This window comes from Lithobates pipiens, unplaced genomic scaffold, assembly GCF_037356315.1.
Source record: "Lithobates pipiens isolate NorthernLeopardFrog02 unplaced genomic scaffold, aLitPip1_a1.2 Scaffold_27, whole genome shotgun sequence".
NCBI lineage: Eukaryota > Metazoa > Chordata > Amphibia > Anura > Ranidae > Lithobates > Lithobates pipiens.
Genome location: NW_027507788.1, coordinates 23,205,357 through 23,227,259, shown reverse-complemented (window position 1 = coordinate 23,227,259; position 21,903 = coordinate 23,205,357). Strand labels below are relative to the sequence as shown.

At 46.4% G+C, this 21,903-nt stretch overlaps 1 protein-coding gene across 1 annotated transcript in view; it reads left to right on the top strand.

Moving 5' to 3' along the window:
• Positions 1-21,903, top strand: part of TMEM145 (transmembrane protein 145) — a 180,083-nt gene that overhangs the window by 43,033 nt on the left and 115,147 nt on the right. The window lies entirely within an intron of this gene.

Here is a 21,903-nt window from a genome sequence, read left to right as displayed (position 1 = left end):
CGATTTCAATGCTGCAGATCAGTGTGATTTTCAGATACGATTTGATTGCAGCTTTCGACTTTGTTTAACCGAAGTCTATGCAAAAAAAGGGGGAGAGGGTAGGGGCAGTTGCTGAAGTTGTCATCCTACACACACTGAGTCTATGCAAGTTGCTATGAAATCAGCAAAAGGGAAACCTTTTTCAAAATCGCAGCAATTTCAAAAGTTCCAAATAGGGTGCAACTTGTCATGCGATTTGAAACTGTCAACTCACATGACAAATCGCATCGGTGTGAACAGGAGCTTAGTTTGCTAAAGCACTGTGTACGGTATGTGTGCCATGTTCCTCCCATAAAATATTGAATTCACCTTTCTTCATTGTTTTATGCATGCTAGTGCTGCTAATTACCCTCATCTTTTTTAGGCCACTTCATGTCTACTTGCATATACTTCATAAACTACTGCACAGGATGCTGCTCTGCATGGGTTTCCTGATAGCTACAACAGTGGACCATGACTGCCCAACGTGTTTCGGCAAGGCTGCTTGTCACCTCCATGTGGTGAAGTAGTGAACTGCAGGAGACAGTAGTCACCCCATAACAGGAAGCATGTTCTGCATCAAATGTAAATCTTACTATTGACATACTTCATTAGGCCTAGCCTGCCTGGACGGTATGGTCACCTGCTGACTTGGTACCATCCACAGGCAGCTTAATTCTTCAGTAAGACACAGACATTGAATCCAATGCAATTTTACTTCAGCTAATTGCAGTACAGAGGATGTTTTTTCCAGTCTTTTGAAGTGTAAGAAGACAGTGATTTTCCTATATGCAAGCATTTTACTGAATTAAATCGATTCATTCAGTTTTTTTGTTGTGATTAGCTCTGATTAGCCACAGCTGATCACATGGCACAGATGGGCTGTGATTGGCCCAGTCTGTACCATGTGATCACTGTGACCAATCACAGCTATCAACACAATTGTACAGAATAGATGGCATGAAAGGAAGCCATCCATTGTTTACAACTGTCATGTAACCTGCTGTGATTGGTTACAGCGATCACAAGGTACTGGCAGCGGGCCGGTACAGTGATCAATCATCGGCTGTGTCCAAGTCTTTTGACATCCACCCAGAGGGAAGAAAGGCCAGCCTGGGCGTCATTATGCCATAGGCCGGTTGGCAACACATTAAAAAACAAAAAGTCAAACTCTACCCTTGCCCTCCTGCTCTGCAAGGGTTAAAGTGGTTGTAAAGGCAGAAGGTTTTTTAAAAGTCTTCTGTGTACAGAAGCCCCTCTAATACTTACCTGAGGTCCCTCTCTGTCCAGCGATGTCTACGAGTGTCTCAGCCATCCGCGTTTTTCCTTCCTGATTGGCTGAGACACAGTAGCGGCGCCATTGACTCCCACTTCTGTCAATCAAAGTCAGCTAGCCAATCAGGGCGAGAGGGGTGGGGCTCCGTGTCTAAAAGGACACAGGGAGCTGTGATTTGGCTCGGGTGCCCCCACAGCATGCTGCTTGCTGTGGGGGCACTAAACAGGAGGGAGGGGCCAGGAGAGCCAAAGAGGGACTTGAGAAGAGGAGGATCCGGGCGGCTCTGAAAATCCACTGCAACAAAGCAGGTAAGTATAATATGTTTATTATTTTTATATTAAAAAAATAGACTTTACAATCACTTTAAATGCTTGTTAGGTCCAGAATAGGGTTGCCACTTTTTCTTCAGGCCAATTCAAACACACAGTACATTTTATTTTTTTAGCATACGCTATAGGATTGACCTGGGACCTGAGACCTTTGAGCACCCCAAAGAGAATAGTAATGCATACATAGATAGTGCCCCATCCTGTCAAGCCCTGTTTTGTGCCACATTCCTGTCTGAACAATGTTTATGGGTTTCAGGTGGATTTAAACCCGGACATATGATTCAAAACCCGGACTGCCCAGGTGAATCCTGGACAGTTGGTAACCCTAGTCTAGAGGGTCCTGTATTACTTAACTTACCCCCGCTCAAGCCATCTCCAGAAATCTCCTTCTCTCCCTCTGGTGTTCAAGACTGTGGGTGGTCTCTTGACGTATTCACGTATAATGCAAGGCTGTTGACCCTGTACATGGAGGAGGCAGGAAGACGCAGGAGTGCGATTAGGATTTTTGTTTAAGCCAAACACTTTATCCATGCACGGTAAATTTTAGATTTTTAAGGATAAGCACTGTGGTGTAAAGGAGGATTCTGATGTAAGGGGGTTCATGCTCACTAAACCTCACACTGACATCAGGGTTCCCAGCATTCCCCCTTAAATTAGGGGTCCCAAAGCCCCCCAAACATCAGAGTTTACAGGGCACCCCTTACATTTGAGTCCCCCTTACCTTAGAGTACTCACTCACTTGGAGGCAGGCGAGAGAAGGGAGGGGGGGAGGCTTTAGTGGTGCGCTCACTCACCCGAGGATGGAGGCTCAGGCATCGACGCCGTTCATCCATGATGTATCTGACAGTTGCTGAGCTTCAAACTTTCATCCCACACATCCCTTTCCTGAGGCACAGAATGCCAGGGATTGGCAAGAGTGAGGGTGGGCAGAAAGAGGGGTAGGGGTGGGAGGAGGAGGAGCAGATCAAGCTCCTGTCCATGTATGGGGGTGAGGCCAATGTGCCCACCTATGCACTCTGTGGTTGTGGTACTTGGTTATTTAGGGAGACGCAGTCCGTTCTGATTATTGTGTTTGGGTTTCAGTTGGTCTGAAATCCGGACACGAGATTAACCACTTGCTTACTGGGCACTGAAAACCCCCCTCCTATCCAGACCAGCTTTTAGCACTGTCGCATTTTGAATGACAATTGCGCGGTCATACAACACTGTACCCAAATAAAATGTATTATTATTTTTTCCCCCCAAATAGAGCTTTCCTTTGGTGGTATTTGATCACCTGTGCGATTTTTTAATTTATTTATTTTTTAATGTAGAAAGACCGAATTTTTAAAATTATTATTATTATTTTTTTATTTTTTATTTTATAACGGGTCATTTTTGTCCGCCATTGATGTACGCTGATGAGGCGGCACTGATGGGCACAGATAGGTGGCAGTGATGGCACTGATGGGTGGCAGTGATGAGCACTGATCCGATACACTGATAGGCAGCACTTCTAGGTGGCACTGATTTGCACCACTAGTGGGAATTCATAGGTGGCCCTCGTGGGCATCGATAGGTGGCACATGTGGGCATCGATAGGTGGTACTTGTGGGCACTGTTACTCTATAAATGAGGCATAATTGCCTCTTCCTTTTCGGGACTGATGTTCCTTTAAGATAAGCCGGTGATTGGCTTTTTTTTTCTCCTCCGCTGTCAGCGTGAGGAGAAAACAAAAAAACAAAAAAACGATCACCGAGCTTTTGTTTACATCATGTGATCAGCTGTCATTGGCTGACAGCTGATCACATCCTAAGGGGCCAGGACCGCCCCCTTACTCGGATCGGTAATCCCCCAAGTCTCAGTGCCTCTTCCTTTTTGGGACCGATGTTCCTTTAAGATAAGCCGGTGATTGGCTTTTTTTTTCTCCTCCGCTGTCAGCGTGAGGAGAAAAAACAAAACAAAAAAAGATCACCGAGCTTTTGTTTACATCATGTGATCAGCTGTCATTGGCTGACAGCTGATCACATCCTAAGGGGCCGGGAGTGGCCCCTTACTCGGATCGGTGATCACTCAAGTCTCAGTGACTCGGTGATCACAGCGCACTTCGCGCGTGCCCTGTAGGGCGCACGCAGGGATCGTGCACAGGGGAGGCCATCATATGACGCCCTCCCGGAAATTCACATCCGCTCTGTGGCCGTTCATTCGGGCCATAGCGCGGATGCCAGGAGGTTAAAAACCTGAACTGTCCGGGTGAATCCCAGACGGATGGCAACCCTAAGTGCGATTGTGGCTGGGAGCATCTTAGAAAAGAGACGTCATGGGTCACAGCGCCACCCAAACCGATCAAGCAGTTAACCCTTGCAGTGCAGGTGGCCCAACCGCAAGGGTAGACTCCCGGAGTTGGGCTTTAAGCTCACAACCCCTTTGATCCATAAAGCTGTTCTGGACGTCTGATCTCAGAAATAGCAGAACCTTCCTTCAGCCTCGCGGAAACATCAAACGTCTCCTAGAAGGAAGCGTTTGTGCATTTTTATTAGTTTTCCTTTAACGTAAACTACGTCAGTAAATGATAAATGAGATAGCCTGGTGTGAGAGCTAGCGGGAATCAAAGACAAAATAATCATAAATACACATATCAAGGTAGCCGGGCGTCTATGGTGAAAGACAAGCAATGAATAGATGCAGCGGGTTTTAGCTTTTTTTTTCTGCCCTTCGGTCTAGGTAATTCTGAGTTCCTTTATTTAAAAAGGAAATTTTATTTTCAGATCTCCGATTCTGAAAAAAGATGTGCAAATTATAGTAATTGCATTTTTTTTTTTTGCTGACTCCTGTCTGCAAAATAAATACGGTAAAGTGTTTTTTAATAGCTTGATATGAGAATTGCAGTTTTCATTTTATGAGTTTATATATTGTGCGGTAGTAGTAATAATCCTGCCAATTATAAAGACAGGAGGAAGAGTGCAATATCTGCGTCTCCATAGCTCCCAACTGTCCCGGATTTCGAAGGGACTGTCCCGGATTTGGAGCAAAGTCCCTCATTCCTCCTCATCTGTCCCTCATTGTGGGCTGATCTGTATAGATGTATATAAAATGCACTTTTTATCTATCAAAAAGTGTTTCCCAGCGCTAAACCTTTCATCTGATTTCTAAATTGCTGCATTTGTAAATTCTAAAAGCCAATATAAAGGAATAGTAGTGGCAAAAAAAAGCACTTGTGGGTTTAACCAATCTTGTTTTTTTGTACAATTCTCCTTTAAGTGGGTGTGGCAATGGGGTGTGTCCTATGCCTGCATACGTTTGCTGATAGGTGTCCCTCATTCCCATCTCAAAAAGTTGGGAGGTATGCAAGCTTTAACCAGACATTGATAGAAGTCGCAAGATTTCTCTAACTGCTGATGAGAAAGGGTATTTATAAGTTCATATTTACTAAAATAATTGCATGTCCACGTTTTGTGTGCTGTGGGAGACCAGATATAGTGAATGCAGGGTCCTGGATTTAGTAACACTTTAAGTCCATGACACTCCCCTCCCATGGACAGATAATGCTGTTGGGGGCGCTCTAATACAGGAGGTATGTTACCGGCAAGATCAGCAGGTGAAAAAAAGAGGGGGAAAAAAACCTAAATAAGAAAACTAATGTGGTTACTATCTGAGGTTTGGTCATTTAGAATAAGTTACATTTTTTGTTTTGGGCTTAATATTGCTTTTAAAGCGGAACTTCAGTCATTTTGTTCAACTTTCCATCTATTACATCTTCTGCCCTTGTTGCTTTAAAGTGGTTGTAAACCCTTACAAACCACTTTGACCTACAAGTAAGCCTAGATTAAGGTTTACCTGTAGGTCCAAGAAATATCTCCTAAACCTACACGGTTTAGGAGATATTTAGTAAAAGACAGTGACAGCTGTCTAGGGCGCATGCGCTGTAGACAGTGGCACGCAGGCACACTATCGCCGTTAGCAGCATGCGCTCCCGTTCGCATGCGCGGGAGTGAGGTCATTGCTGCTCCAGCGCTGTGAGTGGCCAGAGCAGCGACACCCGGAAGAAGATGGAGGCTCCGGACTACAGGGGACAGCGGTGACTTCGCTGGCTCCTGTGTCAGGTAAGTGACACATAATGGACTACTATGTGATGCATAGTACCCCCTTATGCTTTACCTTTGCAGGGAGACAAAGAGGAAGTAAACCCATCAGGGTTTACTTCCTCTTTAAACCCGGACACGTATGAATTACACAGGTTCTGAGGCTAATTTAATGCAGATAAGGCACCAAATAGGTTTAAAGCGGAGGTCCACCCTAAAGTGGACCTTCCGCTCATCGGAACCCTCCCCCCCTCTGGTGCCACAATCGGCACCTTTCAGGGGGGAGGGGGGTGCAGTTACCTGGATAATCCAGGTAACTGCACCCACTTCCGGGATAGCTCTCTGCGGAAAGGGGCGTAACTTACGCCCCTTTCCGCAAGTGCCCGCCCCTTCCCGCAAGTGCCCCGCTGCCTGCTGGGAAACACACAGATCCCAGAGGCAGCGGGGAGCGTCCTTATTGCGCAGCGCGATTCGCGCATGCGCAGTAGGGAACCGGGAAATGAAGCCGAAAGGCTCCATTTCCTGATTCCCATACCCAAGATGGCGGCGGCAGGACCCGACAGACGACCTAGAGATCAGCTTCGGGTGCCGACATCGCGGGCGCGCTGGACAGGTAAGCGTCACTATTTTAAAAGTCAGCAGCTGCAGTATTTGTAGCTGCTGGCTTTTAAAAAAAAAAAAAAACGCGGAGTCCCGGTGGACTCCCGCTTTAATTACCACCAATCAGCCAGAGAACCTGTGTAATTAATATGTATTGGGGTTTAAAGGTATCAGGTGGCAACCCTAGACACGCATGTGTGTTTGAGCTTTGAGATGCACACACCTATGCCTACAGGTGCCCTATAGAAAAGATGAACCTATCCTACTGAACCCAAGTGATACTTAAAGTGATTGTAAAGTCTTGTTTTTTTTTTCTCTAAAAATGACAAACCTGTAATACTTACCTGCTCTGTGCAGTGGATTTGTACAGAGCTACCCAGATCTTCCTCTTCTTGAGTCCCACTTCGGTGCTCCTGGCCCCTCCCTCCTGTTGAGTGCCCCCACAGCAAACAGCTTGCTATGGGGGCAGCCAAGCTGCAGCTCCGTGTGTCCATTTATGCACGGAGCCCGGGTTCGGCCCCGCCCCCCTCTCTCTCCTGTTTGGTAACTGGCTTTGATTGACAGCAGCAGGAGCTAATGCCACCACTGCTGTGTCTCAGCCAATCAGAAGTAAAGTCCCGGATGGCTGGGACATTTGTGGACATCACTGGACAGAGATGAGGCTCAGGTAAGTATTAGGAGGGCTGCTGAACACATTGAATGCATTAAGATTAAAAAACCTTCTGTCTTTACAACCACTTTAAAGGGACACTTATGCCCCACACATGGTCGGACATTCTGACCACAAAATCCGTCGGATTTTTCAGACGGATTTTGGACGAAATTTGTCTTGCATACACACGGTCTCACAAAGTTATCGGAAAATCAGATCGCTCGGAACGAGGTGATGTACAAACCGTACAACGGGACTACGTAGAGGCCAGTAGCCAATAACTTTTCGTCTCCAAATTTTTTTTGAGCATGCGCGGCACTTTGTGCGTCGGAATTCTCTACACACGATCGGAAAAAGTCAGATCGAATTTTGTTGTCAGAAAATTTTAGATTCAGCTCTCAAACTTTTTTCGACAGTAAAAGTCAGATAGGATAGGACACGATTGGATTTTCCGACAACATAATCCGATCGGACTTTTACCATCGGAATTTCTGACCGCGTGTATGGGGCATTAAGGTTCATTTTAAAATAACAAACATATCATACTTACCTTCACTGTGCAGCTCATTTTGCACAGAGTGGCCTCTTCTCGGGTCCCTCTGCCTCTCTCTCGGCTCCTCCAGTAAAAGCAGAAAAAAGGGTCGTTGATTCGAATCCCAACCACGACACTACCTGCCTGGAGGTTGCATGTTCTCCCTGTGCCTGCGTGGGTTTCCGGTTTCCTCCCACACTCCAAAGACTTTCTGGTAGGTTAATTGGCTTCTGTCTAAATTGGCCCTAGTATATGAATGTGTGTTAGCCCTTGTACACACGGTTGGAAAATGTCCGATCAGACCGTGTTGTTGTATAATCCGACCGTGTGTGGGCTCCATCGGACTTTTTCCATCGGAATGTCCGACCAACAAAGTTTGAGAGCTGGATATAAAATTTTCCGACAACATGATGCGATCGGACTTTGTCCGATCGTTTGTAGAGAATACCGATCGGACAAAGTGCCACGCATGCTCAGATCAAATTACGAGACCAAAGCTATTGGCTACTAGCCTGAATGTAGTCCCGTCGAAAACGAATGAACATCATCACATTTCGAACGATCGGATTTTCCGACAACTTTGTCCGACCGTGTGTATGCAACACCAGTTTCGGACAAAATCCGTCAGAAAAAATTAGGCGGATTTTGTGGTCGGAATGTCCGACCGTGTGTACAAGGGCTTAGGGAAACTAGATTGTAAGCTCCTTGAGGGTAGGGACCGATGTGAATGTACAATGTATATGTAAAGTGCTGTGTAAATTGACGGCGCTATATAAGTACCTTTAAATAATAATAACAAAAATCAGATAACCCCCTGGGAGAAGTGCTCTCCCGGGGGTTACCTTGTGGGTGCACTACCCGAGTCCAGCATTCGGTGTCTATTCGGTGATGCCGAATGCAGGACTGGGCCCCCCGCCCTTGTGGCAGCCGCGTCATTGGATTTGATTGACAGCAACGGGAGCCAATGGCTGCTATCAATCTATCCAATCAAGAGCTGAGAACCCCTTGCAGAGAGAGAGTGCATCCCCGTGGGACAGGTTTGAGGGTTCAGGTAAGTAGAACGGGGGGGGGGGGGGGGGGTGCTGGTCACAGACAGATGTTTTTTCACCCGAATGCATAGGATACATTCAAGTGAAAAAAACAGGAACCTTTAGTGTCCCTTTGAAACTGCTGTGTGCAAGTAAGAAGTCACAGGTAATAAATACTTTTTTGCAGAATTGATGATTTCACTTTACTATATTAAACCTGTCAGCAAATTGGAGCTACAGATTAAGTATCATTTTCTGTCCATTGAGAATATTGGGACTAATGTCCTCTTTATGAACAGACTCCATGCTCTAAGTAGGCCTGCAAATATAGAAAAGGCAAATAATGAAATGTCATCCCGGTGTCTGGCACTAGCATAGTATAAAGCAAATGTTATGACATTTTAGTGACGGCCTCGGCTGTGCCTCTTACTATTAGTTTTGGATTCCTGAGATGAAAAAGCATTTTTAAGAAAAAGAGTTGAGCGGTTCTAGTCTATAAATGGTCCCGGTGGAATTATAAATATTGTTGGAATAGTAGCTAAGCCCCATTATCTTGTATATACTGGCTGTGGTACAGAGGAGGGCTGAAAGACGTTCGATTCAGGAGTGACTGGTTGAATGGCTTGCTGTCCATCTCCGGGGAATTGTGGGAAAGAATGAAGTTAGCAGCTACGATTGTACAGCTTCTTTAAATATGAACGCCAGCAGGGGCGTTGCTGGGGCTACAAAAGATCTGGGGCTAGAGCCCATAGCATCGTAGTAGAGAAAGTCATACACTTGGGCGGGCATACACGTGTATATACAGTAATATACGTGTGTGTGTATATATCCCCAGAGAGCCCCTCACTTACATCAGGGTCCCCAGAGAGCCCCCCTACTTACATCAGGGTTCCCAGAGAGCCCCCCTATATTAGGGTCCCTAGAGAGCCCCCCTTACATTAGGGTCCCCAGAGAGCCTCCCCCTTGCATAAGGGTCCCCAGAGAACCCCCCTTACATCAGAGTCCCCAGAGAGCCCCCCCTTGCATCAGGGTCCTCAGGAAGCCTCCCCCTTGCATCAGAATTCCCAAAGAGCCCCCCTTACATTAGGGTTCCCAGGGAGGCCCCCCATTACATTAGGGTCCCTAGAGAGCCCCCCTTACATTAGGGTCCCTAGAGAGCCCACCTTACATTAGGGTCCCCAGAGAGCCCCCCCTTGCATCAGGGTCCCCAGAGAGCCTCCCCCTTGCATCAGGATTCCCAGAGAGCCCCCCTTACATTAGGGTCCCTAGAGAGTCCCCCTTACATTAGGGTCCCTAGAGAGCCCCCCTTACATTAGGGTCCCAAGAGAGCCTCCCCCTTAAATCAGGGTCCCCAGAGAGCCCTCCACTTACATCAGGTTCCCCAGAGAGCCCCTTTACATTAGGGTCCCCAGAGAGCCTCCCCTTTGCATCAGGGTCCCCAAAGAGCCTCCCCTCCCTTTGGGAACACCTGCAGAGACTATGGGCTATGGGCCCCAGATTCGGGGCTATAGCCCCAAAAGCCACCCCCTAGCGACACCACTGAACAACAGACACAAACACATTCTTTTAAATATATTCTTTATTAGCCCCAAATTATATCAATACACTTTACAAACCGAGATATTACCTTGTAAAATTATCAGTGACCTCATCGCTGTGCAGAGAGCGGAGCTATGGGAGGGGCTCAGCAGGCTCCACCCGCTACAGACTGCCTGCAGAAAACTGCAGGAGGGGCGGAGTCAAGACCTGTCATCCTGCACAAGGAGAGAGAGCAGCAGTGAGCGGTCTTTATTACAGGAAGCTCCCTTACAAAAGTAAAGTCTCACACTGGATTACTGAACAGAGCTGGAAGAAATACACAAAGCACAACAAAGATTCAAGGAAAAATCCACATGCCTCTTGTATTTAGACAATATTTGCTGATCCCAGAGTTAAGATTTAAAGGAGAAGTACAGCCAAAGCTCGTTTGACTGTACTTCTCCTGTGGCTCACAGGATTGCAGTTCATTTTGCACTCCTGTGACCCATTTTCAGCTGACAGCAGGCTGAAACCCGCTGTCAGCTGACATCACAGAGCCGGTCCAGGCTGGGGAAGGATTGCGACCATATGGTCAAGATCTGCCCACATGCCTGGACCAGCACCCGACTGGCTCTCAGCGAGCCGCTGAGAGCCTGAGCTGGCCGCTCCCTCCACGTCCTAGCACTCCAGTGAGCACTGGAGGGGCAGAGCAGAAAGCCAATGACTGACAGTCACCAGCTCTCTGCTCAGGGGGCTCTGAGAACCGAGCAACCGGTGTTTTTTGATCGCTCGGTTCTCAGTCTTAGAGCCGGCAGGGGACAGATGCAGCTGCCTAGGTAAGTATGATTCCCCACCCCAAAAAAAAATCCCATACTTCTCTTTTAAAACTGGACAATGTGCAAACAGTTATAAGCCCATCTGAATTGCATATAGGAGTGCTATTTACCTGCCAAAGAATTTGTATTGATGTCCATCCAGTCCTGAGATTTACACAGACCTGCCAGATAGCACAGCCAGCCTGGAAACCTGGTTTTGCCTGCTGCAGGTAAAGCTGAACTCCAGGCATTATCTTTATTGTGTACTTACATTGGTTCAGTTTGGAAACCACAGGTAATAAATACTATTCACAGACTCAATGATTTAAAGTGTTACTAAACATTCAAGATCCCATTGTAATTTAGGATATTTGAGATATCTTAGCTGAGTTGGCAGACAGAAATTAGGGGGCTGAGATAAGAAAGACGGGGTAATGGACAATGTTGTCTGTTATTAACATCGGTGTGAATATGGAGGAGTGTTACTAAAACCAGAACAGTAAAACCCGTGTGTATATGCAGTAAAGCATGCTTGTTATACTCACTGTGGAACCTAAGGGGTTAATCCTCCTCATTGTGTAAAAAGGCTGTTTGCTCTGCCACCTTTGATCTTCCCCTTCTTTCATTGTCCCCAATCCATCTGCTTATAGAACAGAGCCTTGGAGACACTCTGCACATGCTCAGTGTGATGGGTAGCGATAGAGAGTTTTTTTTTTGTTTGTTTTTTGGGAGGGTGCATGTGATCAGCACAGGGCCAATCAGCACTGTCCTGACGGAAAGTCAGGGGTCATGCAGCCTCATAGGACAGTCAGAGGAGAATGAATATTCTTCCTACAAGCTTTAACCAGACATTGATAGATGTCACAAGACTGCTATATACTGCTGGTGGCATTTCCTTGTTCTGTGTACTGTGGGAGACCAGATACAGTGAATGTGGGGTCCTGGGTTTAAGAGCCCTGTCACACTGACAGCGCAGGGGTGTCAACGGTAAAGCGCTTCTAGTCTTTGCGGCTCTTTACCGTTGTTTTAGAGGCACTTTTTGGCCGTTAGGGGGAGTGCTTTTATCCTGTTCCTGACCGGCGCACGCCGATGTACTTCGGCAGAATGGCACGGCTGGGCAAATGGGCGTAACCTGTACGTCCCTTTGAATTTGCGTGCCATCGCATGGTCAGTGTGCATAGGGGAAACCTCTCGGCCCAGGATTAGAAAGATTGTGGTTATCACTTATGTAGCACAGACTACTGCAGTGATTGTCAGCTTCGCCAATGCGTCCTCGGGTGTGATGTAGTCAGGTACTTGGCTAGAGACAGAGGGCCATTTAAGATAGTGTGCTGCAGTACTTGGACTACAATTGCCAATGCAAGCCAAGTATAAAGAGAGAAAGCTGTATTTTCACAGGTTTGAAAACTGAGGGAATACCTCTTTAGATGGAGGAGACTAAAGCCTCATACACATGATCGGACTTTGTACAAACTTTCCTGTGGATTTTTGTACAAAGAGCGTCGACCGAGAACTTGTATTGCATACACACGGCAGGACTTTTTCAGCCAACTTTCACCAAATCACGTGGTTTTTCTGCTCTTTACCGCCACCTTTGGTCAACTTCTGTATTGTTGTCTGATCTTTTGCATTGGTTCTGAGCATGCCTGTTTGTACTTTGTACAAAAGTCCTATGGTTTTCTGTACACACGATCAGACTTTGCTCCATCGGACTTTTGTTGCCAGAAAGTTTGTCCATTCGCACAGCCAACAAAAGTCAGATGAAAACCGGAAAAGTTTGTCCGATAGAGCGTACACACGGTCGGATGTTGCTCCAAAACAGCTAATTTGCATGTTGTCAAAAAGTCTGATTGTGTGTATGGGCCTTAAGGTGTGCCCATCACTGCTGTTGTGTGCACATCAACATCCTACAAGCCTGTGGCCATGTGCTGAAGACCAGAGTCACTGCAGGCAGATCCAGAAGTGAGCTGACATCTGAACAGTGAGACGCTTGAAGCTGTGTCTCTGGGACTGGTGGGAAGGCAATGCTCCCATTAGCCTGTTGCTGCTAGCAGAGACTGAGCATATAGGGACTGGCCTTGTTTATGGCGGTGGCTTGGCACTTCCTAACTCCTGACTCTATTATGTGGCGGCCCCATTGCCACACTTAAGTGGCTCCATGTCCCCCATCCCTCATGGACTCTCGGCCCGCCGAAAGGCCCATACACACGATCAGACTTTTTGACAACAAACATGCAAATTAGCTGTTTTGGAGTAACATCCGACCGTGTGTACGCTCCATCGGACAAACTTTTTTGGCTTTCATCGGACTTTTGTTGGCTGTGCGAACGGACAAACTTTCTGGCAACAAAAGTCCGATGGAGCAAAGTCTGGTCGTGTGTACAGAAAACCATAGGACTTTTGTACAAAGTACAAACAGGCATGCTCAGAGCCAATGCAAAAGATCAGACAACCATACAGAAGTTGACCAAAGGTGGCGGTAAAGAGCAGAAAAACCACGTGATTTGGTGAAAGTTGGCTGAAAAAGTCCTGCTGTGTGTATGCAATACAAGTTCAGGGCCGATGCCCTTTGTACAAAAATCCAAGGGAAAGTTTGTACAAAGTCCTATCGTGTGTATGAGGCTTTACAGGCACTAACATGGAATCCATTCCAGAGGGCGTGGAGGCTCAATTGTTCCAGAAACCTTAAGGCCCATATACACGATCAGACTTTTTGACAACAAACATGCAAATTAGCTGTTTTGGAGCAACATCCGACCGTGTGTACGCTCCATCGGACAAACTTTTTTGGTTTTCATCGGACTTTTGTTGGCTGTGCGAACGGACAAACTTTCTGGCAACAAAAGTCCGATGGAGCAAAGTCTGATCGTGTGTACAGAAAACCATAGGACTTTTGTACAAAGTACAAACAGGCATGCTCAGAACCAATGCAAAAGATCAGACAACAATACAGAAGTTGACCAAAGATGGCGGTAAAGAGCAGAAAAACCACGTGATTTGGTGAAAGTTGTTTAAAAAAGTCCTGCTGTGTGTATGCAATGCAAGTTCAGGGCCGACGCCCTTTGTACAAAAATCCAAGGGAAAGTTTGTACAAAGTCCTATCGTGTGTATGAGGCTTAATAAGCAAATGCCCTCCTTCGAAAAAGTGTGGAACAAGTCTAAAGCCTCATACACACGATAGGACTTTGTACAAACTTCCCCTTGGATTTTTGTACAAAGGGCGTCGGCCCTGAACTTGTATTGCATACACACAGCAGGACTTTTTCAGCCAACTTTCACCAAATCACGTGGTTTTTCTGCTCTTTACCGCCACCTTTGGTCAACTTCTGTATTGTTGTCTGATCTTTTGCATTGGTTCTGAGCATGCCTGTTTGTACTTTGTACAAAAGTCCTATGGTTTTCTGTACACACAATCAGACTTTGCTCCATCGGACTTTTGTTGCCAGAAAGTTTGTCCGTTCGCACAGCCAACAAAAGTCCGATGAAAACCAAAAAAGTTTGTCCGATGGAGCGTACACACGGTCGGATGTTGCTCCAAAACAGCTAATTTGCATGTTTGTTGTCAAAAAGTCTGATCGTGTGTATGGGCCTTAAGCAACTACAACTAGTTAAGGCCCGTACACACGGTCTGACTTTTTGACAACAAACATGCAAATTAGCTGTTTTGGAGCAACACTCGACTGTGTGTACGCTCCATCGGACAAACTTTTTCTGTTTTCATCGGACTTTTGTTGGCTGTGCGAACGGACAAACTTTCTGGCAACAAAAGTCCGATGGAGCAAAGTCCGACCGTGTGTACGCAAAAGCATCGGACTTTTGTACAAAGTACAAACACGCATGCTCAGAACCAATGCAAAAGATCAGACTACAATACAGAAGTTCACCAAAGGTGGCGCTGGAGTCATTGAACGTCCTCTTTTGAAGCGGCGTCAGTACGTTGTGACGTCATTACGTTCGTGTTTGTTGTCAAAAAGTCCGACCGTGTGTATGCAATACAAACTTGTGGACCACGCCCTTTGTACAAAAGTCCACGGAAAAGTTTGTACAAAGTCCGACCGTGTGTATGAGGCTTTACAGGATTTAGTGTATATAGCCGTATTTGGGGTAACAAAACCTACACTGAGCTTGCCAAACTTCAGCAGGGGCTCAGATGGCGAGCTCTGGGGGTGACCCATCTAACACAAATAGGGTTACCACCTTTTCTTCAAGCCAAACCCGAACATTTTAGCAGCCTGGGACACCTTTGGGTAGTCATGTGGTGAGCATAGCGTGCCACAGTGTTTGTGGCTAAATTGCTATTGCTGACATCATCAGCCTGCCCCACCCACCCAGTGATGCCAAACCTGCCCCCCATACAGACACCACAGCGCCTGGATGGAAACAGATTTGTGTGTGACTATCTTGGTTACTTGGGGAGTCACAGCCCGGTCTGAATAATGTGTCCGGGTTTCAGCCTGCGTGAAACCCGAACACAAGGTTCAAAACTCGAACTGTCCGGGTGAATCCCGAACAGGTGGCAACCCTAAACACACATATTGCAAATGGGAGGCTGCTGCCTTTTCTGGAACTGCATTGCAGGTTTTCCTTGCCTTCCACCATGCTCTACTACTATCTACAGTTACACCATGTAGTTAGTGCCCAGAGGGAGGCAGTAGAATTGGCACAATCGCTCACCCCTATCTTCCATCTAATCTGTTACTGAAACTAAAAGTTTTATCTCTCAATGCTATCATATTCTCCTAACAGAATACTTAAAGCCTACCAGGCTGGTATCTCAGTGGGAGGAGGATCTGGGATCACTGAAGGCAATCGATGGGAGGAAGCTTTTCAGTCGGCTAATATATGTTCAATCAAAGCAGTTCCGGGACAAGGTCATCTAGAGCCCAGGGCGAACATTCCAAACTCTGCCCCCCAAGATGTATGAGCATTATGTGTCAGCAAAATTCTCCCCACAAAAACACTAAGCACTAATCTGCATGCTTACCCCCTAAGCATAAACCCCCCTCCTCCCAGTACAAATCCACCCCCTGCTGAAATCCCCCTCCCAGCAAAAATCTTTGCCCCCAAGCCCCCCTCCAACAAAAAATGCACCCCTCCAACAAAAAATTCACCCCTCCTATCACAAAGCCTCTAGTCCTAAATTTTCCCCTCCTGATACACATCTTCTCTCCCAACTTCGAATCCCTCCCTCCACAAATTCCCCTAAAATCCCCCCTTCCTGGCACAAATCTTCTCCCACCGCCCTCCCAACACAAATCTCTCTAAATTACCATTCTTATCATTAACTCCCCCCCCCCCCCCATTTCCCCTCTTAGAATAATACTTACCCCATGCCTCCCCCCCAAATCCCCCCTTCCAACACAAATCCCCTCCCTCCAATCTCCTTGAGGTGCCCCCCACCCCACATGATACCCAGGGCAGCCGTCCCTCCTGCCCACCCCTTGTCCCAGCTCTGAATCAAAGTGTACCTCAGAAAGTGTCTCAAATATATATCCTGCTTAGAGTACACGACAGACCCGTGAAACACCATAGAATGGGTAAACTCATATAGAAATGATCAAAATATGAGCAAAAGCTGTACTGTAGTAGGAATACTGTACTCTACCTCTGTTGAAAAAAAAAAAAAAAAGATGAATCACAGTTTTAGACCCCTTTCACACTGGGGCGTTTTTCAGGTGTTTTTCATGCGCTTTAGCGTTAAAAAAAGCGCCTGAAAGAAGCTGCAACTGCAATCCCAATGTAAAAGCCCGAGTGCTTTCACACCAAGATCCCTTTCACACTGGGGCGTTTTTCAGGCGCTTTAGCGTTAAAAAAAGTGCCTGAAAGAAGCTGCAACTGCAATCCCAATGTAAAAGCCCGAGTGCTTTCACACTGAGGCGCTGCGCTGGCGGAGCGTCAAAAAAAAGTCCTGCAAGCAGCTTCTTTGCAGCGCTTTTGGAGCGGTGAATACAACGCTCCTAAAACGGCCCTTCCCATTGAAATCAATGGGAAGCGCTTGTAAAACGCCCGAAAAAACGCCTGAAAAACGCTACTGGCAGCAGCATTTTGTGGGCACTTTTAACCCTTTATTTGGCCACTAGCAGGGGTTAAAAGCGCCCCATTAACGCTCGAAAAACTCTGGTAAAGCGCTGCTAGTTTAAGCGGCGCTTTACGAGCGTTTTTCGGGCGCTGACATTTCACATTGGGACTGCAGATGAGGCTTCTTTCAAGCGCTTTGCAGGCGCTTTTTTTAACGCTAAAGCGCTTGAAAAACGCCTGAAAAACGCCCCAGTGTGAAAGGGGTCTAAATGTAAAAAAAAAAAGAATTACACTCACAATGTTAAGGAGTTCAGAGCTCATCCATGTAAAGCCACCTTGTATATTACAGTAAAGCTGCTGGTGTACAGTATACAGTGCTATATGTGGCCAGAGGTTCGGGGGTGATGGTGGCTCCCATCACTTCCTGGAGAATTTGGAGACACTCTGGAACTGTTGACATCACTTCCGGGTGCTCCAAACGCACCTTACGCCCACCCAGCTGGGAGTGTCTCTGGGTGTCTCTGACAGCTTTACTGTACATATACACAGCGGCTTTACATGAATAATCACCAGACTCCTTAACAATGTGAGTGTAACACTTTTGTTTTTACAGTAAACCTACTGCTCGTATATTAAAAAAAGTTGCTCGTCTTTCAAAATGCTTGTATACCACAATACTCATAAACCAAGATATTACTGTGTATATATCAACATAGGGGTTTATTGGGTAAATTTAAACGACTCTGGGCCCCAAGGCTTATTGATGTAGCAGTGCTACATGAACTCTTACACAACTACATGTATATTGTTTCTAGCGATGTATCAGCTCACTGGATTGTCTGTAGATTTTGTTTATTTTCAAAAAAAACATTTCTGATTAAAAAAAAACTATCAGCATTGTTTACTATATGCAGACCTTACAGAGACTGTGTACTCATGTGTACCACCGTAAAGACTGGGCCCCAAAGCTAGCCAGCTGAAAAACTATTGCTTAAACGGGTTGTAAAGGTAAAAGTTTTTTCACCTTAATGCATTCTATGCATTAAAGCGGGGTTCCACCCTAAAGTGGAACTTCCGCTGATCGGAACCCTCCCCCCCTCCGGTGTCACAATTGCCACCTTTCAGGGGGGAGGGGGGTGGAGATACCTGTCAAAGACAGGTATTTACACCCACTTCGGGGCATAGACTCACGTGGGAGTCTATGTCATTTCCTGTCCTGCCGCGCTGTCTGCTGGGACACACACGGGTCCCAGAGACAGCGCGGACAATTCCTATTGCGCTGCGCGACTCGCGCATGCGCAGTAGGGAACCGGGAAGTGAAGCCGATTTGCTTCACTTCCTGATTCCCTCGCCTAGAATGGTGGCGGCAGCAGCCGAGAGCCGAGCGATCGATCGGCCTCGGCTGCCGGCATCGCTGGACCCTGAGACAGGTGAGTGTCCATTTATTAAAAGTCAGCAGCTGTAATATTTATAGCTGCTGGCTTTTAATATTTTTTTTGTAGGTGGAATCCCTCTTTAAGGTGAAAAAACATCTGACAATACTGGGCCCCCCGTTATACTTACCTGACCCCTAGAAAGTCCCGTGCTTGTCCCCAACATCCTCTTCGCTGATAAGCCTGGCCGCTGATTGGTTACAGTGGATGGATTGAAAGCAGCGCAGCCACTGGCTCGCGCTGCTGTCAATCACATCCAGTGACTCGGCGTGCCGGGGGGCGGGGCCGAGTGATACAGCGAGTCGCTATAGCCGCCGGCTGTATCACGGGAGCGCGCCCGCCAGCACTCCACATCATGCGAGGGAGCTTGCGTGAAGTTGTGGAGTCCTTGCGGGAGGGAGCCAAGACAGCCGACGAGGGACCCCAGAAGAGCAGGTTCGGGGGCCACTCTGTGCAAAACGAGCTACACAGTGGAGGCAAGTATAACATGTTTGTTATTTTAAAAAAAATAATAATAATTCCTTTACAACCCCTTTAAGGCTGGTTGGTAAGAGGTACCTCATTAGGGAGTCTTACATTTCAACTACCATGTATATAGAGTACACTCTAAAGTGGATATAGGCTACTTTTTAAAAAGGAGTTATCACCGTATTGATTATCATTGCTGTTACTGTTTTCTACTGCCGTTACCTTTGGCTGATTTTGTGTATTATAGGCCTTACATTGTACAAGCAATAGTGGGAGCAGTCGTTTTTGGGATAAGGCACAATTTTTTCTGTGTCCTTGTTGAGGTGATTTCCCATTACTCCCAAGAGGAAATGAGGAGAAATCTCATCAATGAGGAGTCAGACAGCAACAAAATCCTGACATAGGGGGTAAAAGTGCCCAGGAAGGGGGTACATGTGCCCAGTATTAAAGTGGTTAAACCAGCTAACTACATTCCAGGTACATCAGAACAAAAGATGTTCAATGTCTTAAAATGTGTTTTGTTTGTAAAGCAGCCACAACCTTAGGCCGCGTACACACGGGCGGATTGTCTGCCCAACTAAGTTCGTCAGACAATCCGACAGACAGTCCGTCCAAATTTTGAATGAACGGACTTGACCACACACGATGAGCAGACAGTCCGCTGAAAGCGTGCGCGATGACGTGTACAGCACGTACGACGGGACTAGAAAAACGACGTCCAATACACTGCAATGCAACCTTTCGCCGTGTAAATCCTTTCTGAACATGCGCCATACTTAGTCCGTCCAACTTGCCTACACACGAGCGGACTGTCCGCTGAAACCAAGTTTGGACGGACAAAACCAAGTTTGGACGGACAAAATTATGGAAATTCCGAAAGACAAAGTCCGTCAGACTGTCCGCTGAAAAAGTCCGCTGAAGCCCACACACGAGCGGATTGTCCGCTGAAACACGGTTCAGCGGACTAAGTTGGGCAGACAATCCGCCCGTGTGTACGCGGCCTAAGTAGAACAACCTCTTCCCAGCCAGTACACCGCAGAGAGGGACCCTTGTTCTCTGTGTGGAAGCAGTGGTCTCTCTGCTGAGGTCTGACACAGTCCCTGCTGGATCAGACCTCTAGCTCTGCATTCAGCTAATCTCCCTGCTAATTGGAGAGCTCTGGCTCTGATTCAGCAGGGGGCAAAGAGATCACTGCTTCCCACGGAGAGAAAGGGTCCTATTGTACGGTATGCTGGCAAGGGACAGGCTTTTCTACTCTGTTTTTTTTTTTTTTTTTTGATGCAACTGGAATGCATTTAGTTGATTTAAACTAAAATTGGACTATTGAAATCTAGTTCAATTGGACTTTAAAGAGGAAGTAAACCCTGATGGGTTTACTTCCTCTTTGTCTCCCTGCAAAGGTAAAGCATAATGGGCTACTATGCATCGCATAGTAGCCCATTATGTGTCACTTACCTGACACAGGAGCCAGCGAAGTCACCGCTGTCCCCCGTAGTCTGGAGCGTCCATCTTCTTCCGGGTATCGCTGCTCCGGCCACTCACATCGCCAGAGCAGCGATGACGTCACTCCCGCGCATGCGCACGGGAGCTACCACTAACGGCATATCGCCGTTAGCAGCGGCATGCTGCTAACGGCGATAGTGCGCCTGTGCACCGCCGTTTACGGCGCATGCGCCGTAGACAGCTGTGACTGTCTCTTAGTAAATATCTCCTAAACCATGTAGGTTTAGGAGATATTTCTTGGACCTACAGGTAAGCATTAATCTAGGCTTACCTGTAGGTCAAAGTGGTTTGTAAGGGTTTACAACCACTTTAATCATTCCCTTTTAAATCTGAATACCCTACGTTTTCCCTATAGAAGGGCCCAGGTCCTATTTCTTTATGGTGATCCGGGCAGCGATAGCCATACTTCAACATATGATGGAGTTGGCGTTTGGAAGGCAGTTACTGTGTGTTGTGACTGAGATACTACACACGCTGTTCTGTCGGCACTTACTTATTTATGAAGATGGCCAGATTGTTGGCGATCAAAAGTTAATTAGGACACACCATCTGCTTGGTGGGTAGTAGGTAATATGAGTCTCTTACTGAAGGCTGATCAAATAACTGAAGCTGTCTCTCCATATTCCTTTTGTGTTTGTGTTTTATGTATGAGAAATATTTTTTTTCATTTTCATTTTAAGTGCAGCTACCGCATGTCTCAATTTTTAGATTTGGATTCTCATAAGTTTTATTGGCAAGACCAAATATATTCTAGCGAGGCAGATACTAGTTATGAGTTGATGTGATGGGAAGACCATAAAGACAGACAAAATATTGTATCGGCTAAAGGGTGGGTGCACGCTTTTTATTTATTCCTCTGCTCTGACTTTTTCCTTCTTTTCTTTTCTATCTCTTTTTTGCTCTCTCCTGTCCTTTCTCTATGGGGCTGATGCATTAAAACTGGAGAAAATTCAACATTTATAAAGCAGAGGCCCTTCACATCTCTTTATCCTACTTGGAAAGCTCTAGACTTTGTTCTAATTTCCCTTTTAAACAGGAAGTAAACCCTGACTGATTCACTTATAAGACTTTCATATCTTTTAGAGCAGGAGTCTCCAAACATTCTTATGCCACGTACACACGGTCGGAGAATCCGTCGGAATGTGTCCTATCGGACCGTGTCGTCAGATAATCCGACTGTGTGTGGTCTGCATCGGACTGATTCCGTCCGAATCTCCGTCGGACCCAATTTTCCAACATGTTGGAAATATTTCCCGACCAACTGGGCCGGACGGACCTAATCCGATCATGTGTAGAGCATTTTGATCGGACAAAGTGCCACGCATGCTCAGATCAAAATTCCTACATCAAAGCTATTGGATACTAGCCTGAATCTAGTCCCATCGTAACGAAATTACGTCATCACGTTCTGAAAGATCGGATTTTTCGACAACTTTGTCCGACCGTGTGTATGCAACAGTTTCGGACACAATCCGTCAGACTAAATCTGACGGACAAAATCCGACAGGTTTGGTTGTGGAAATCTCCGACCGTGTGTACAGGGGCTTAAAGTGGTGTTGCCACCAAAAAAAAATAAAAAAATTGCTGAAAATTCATTAAAAAAAAGAAATAAAAAAAAAATAATTGAAAAAAATATTTTTTTTTACTCCCTC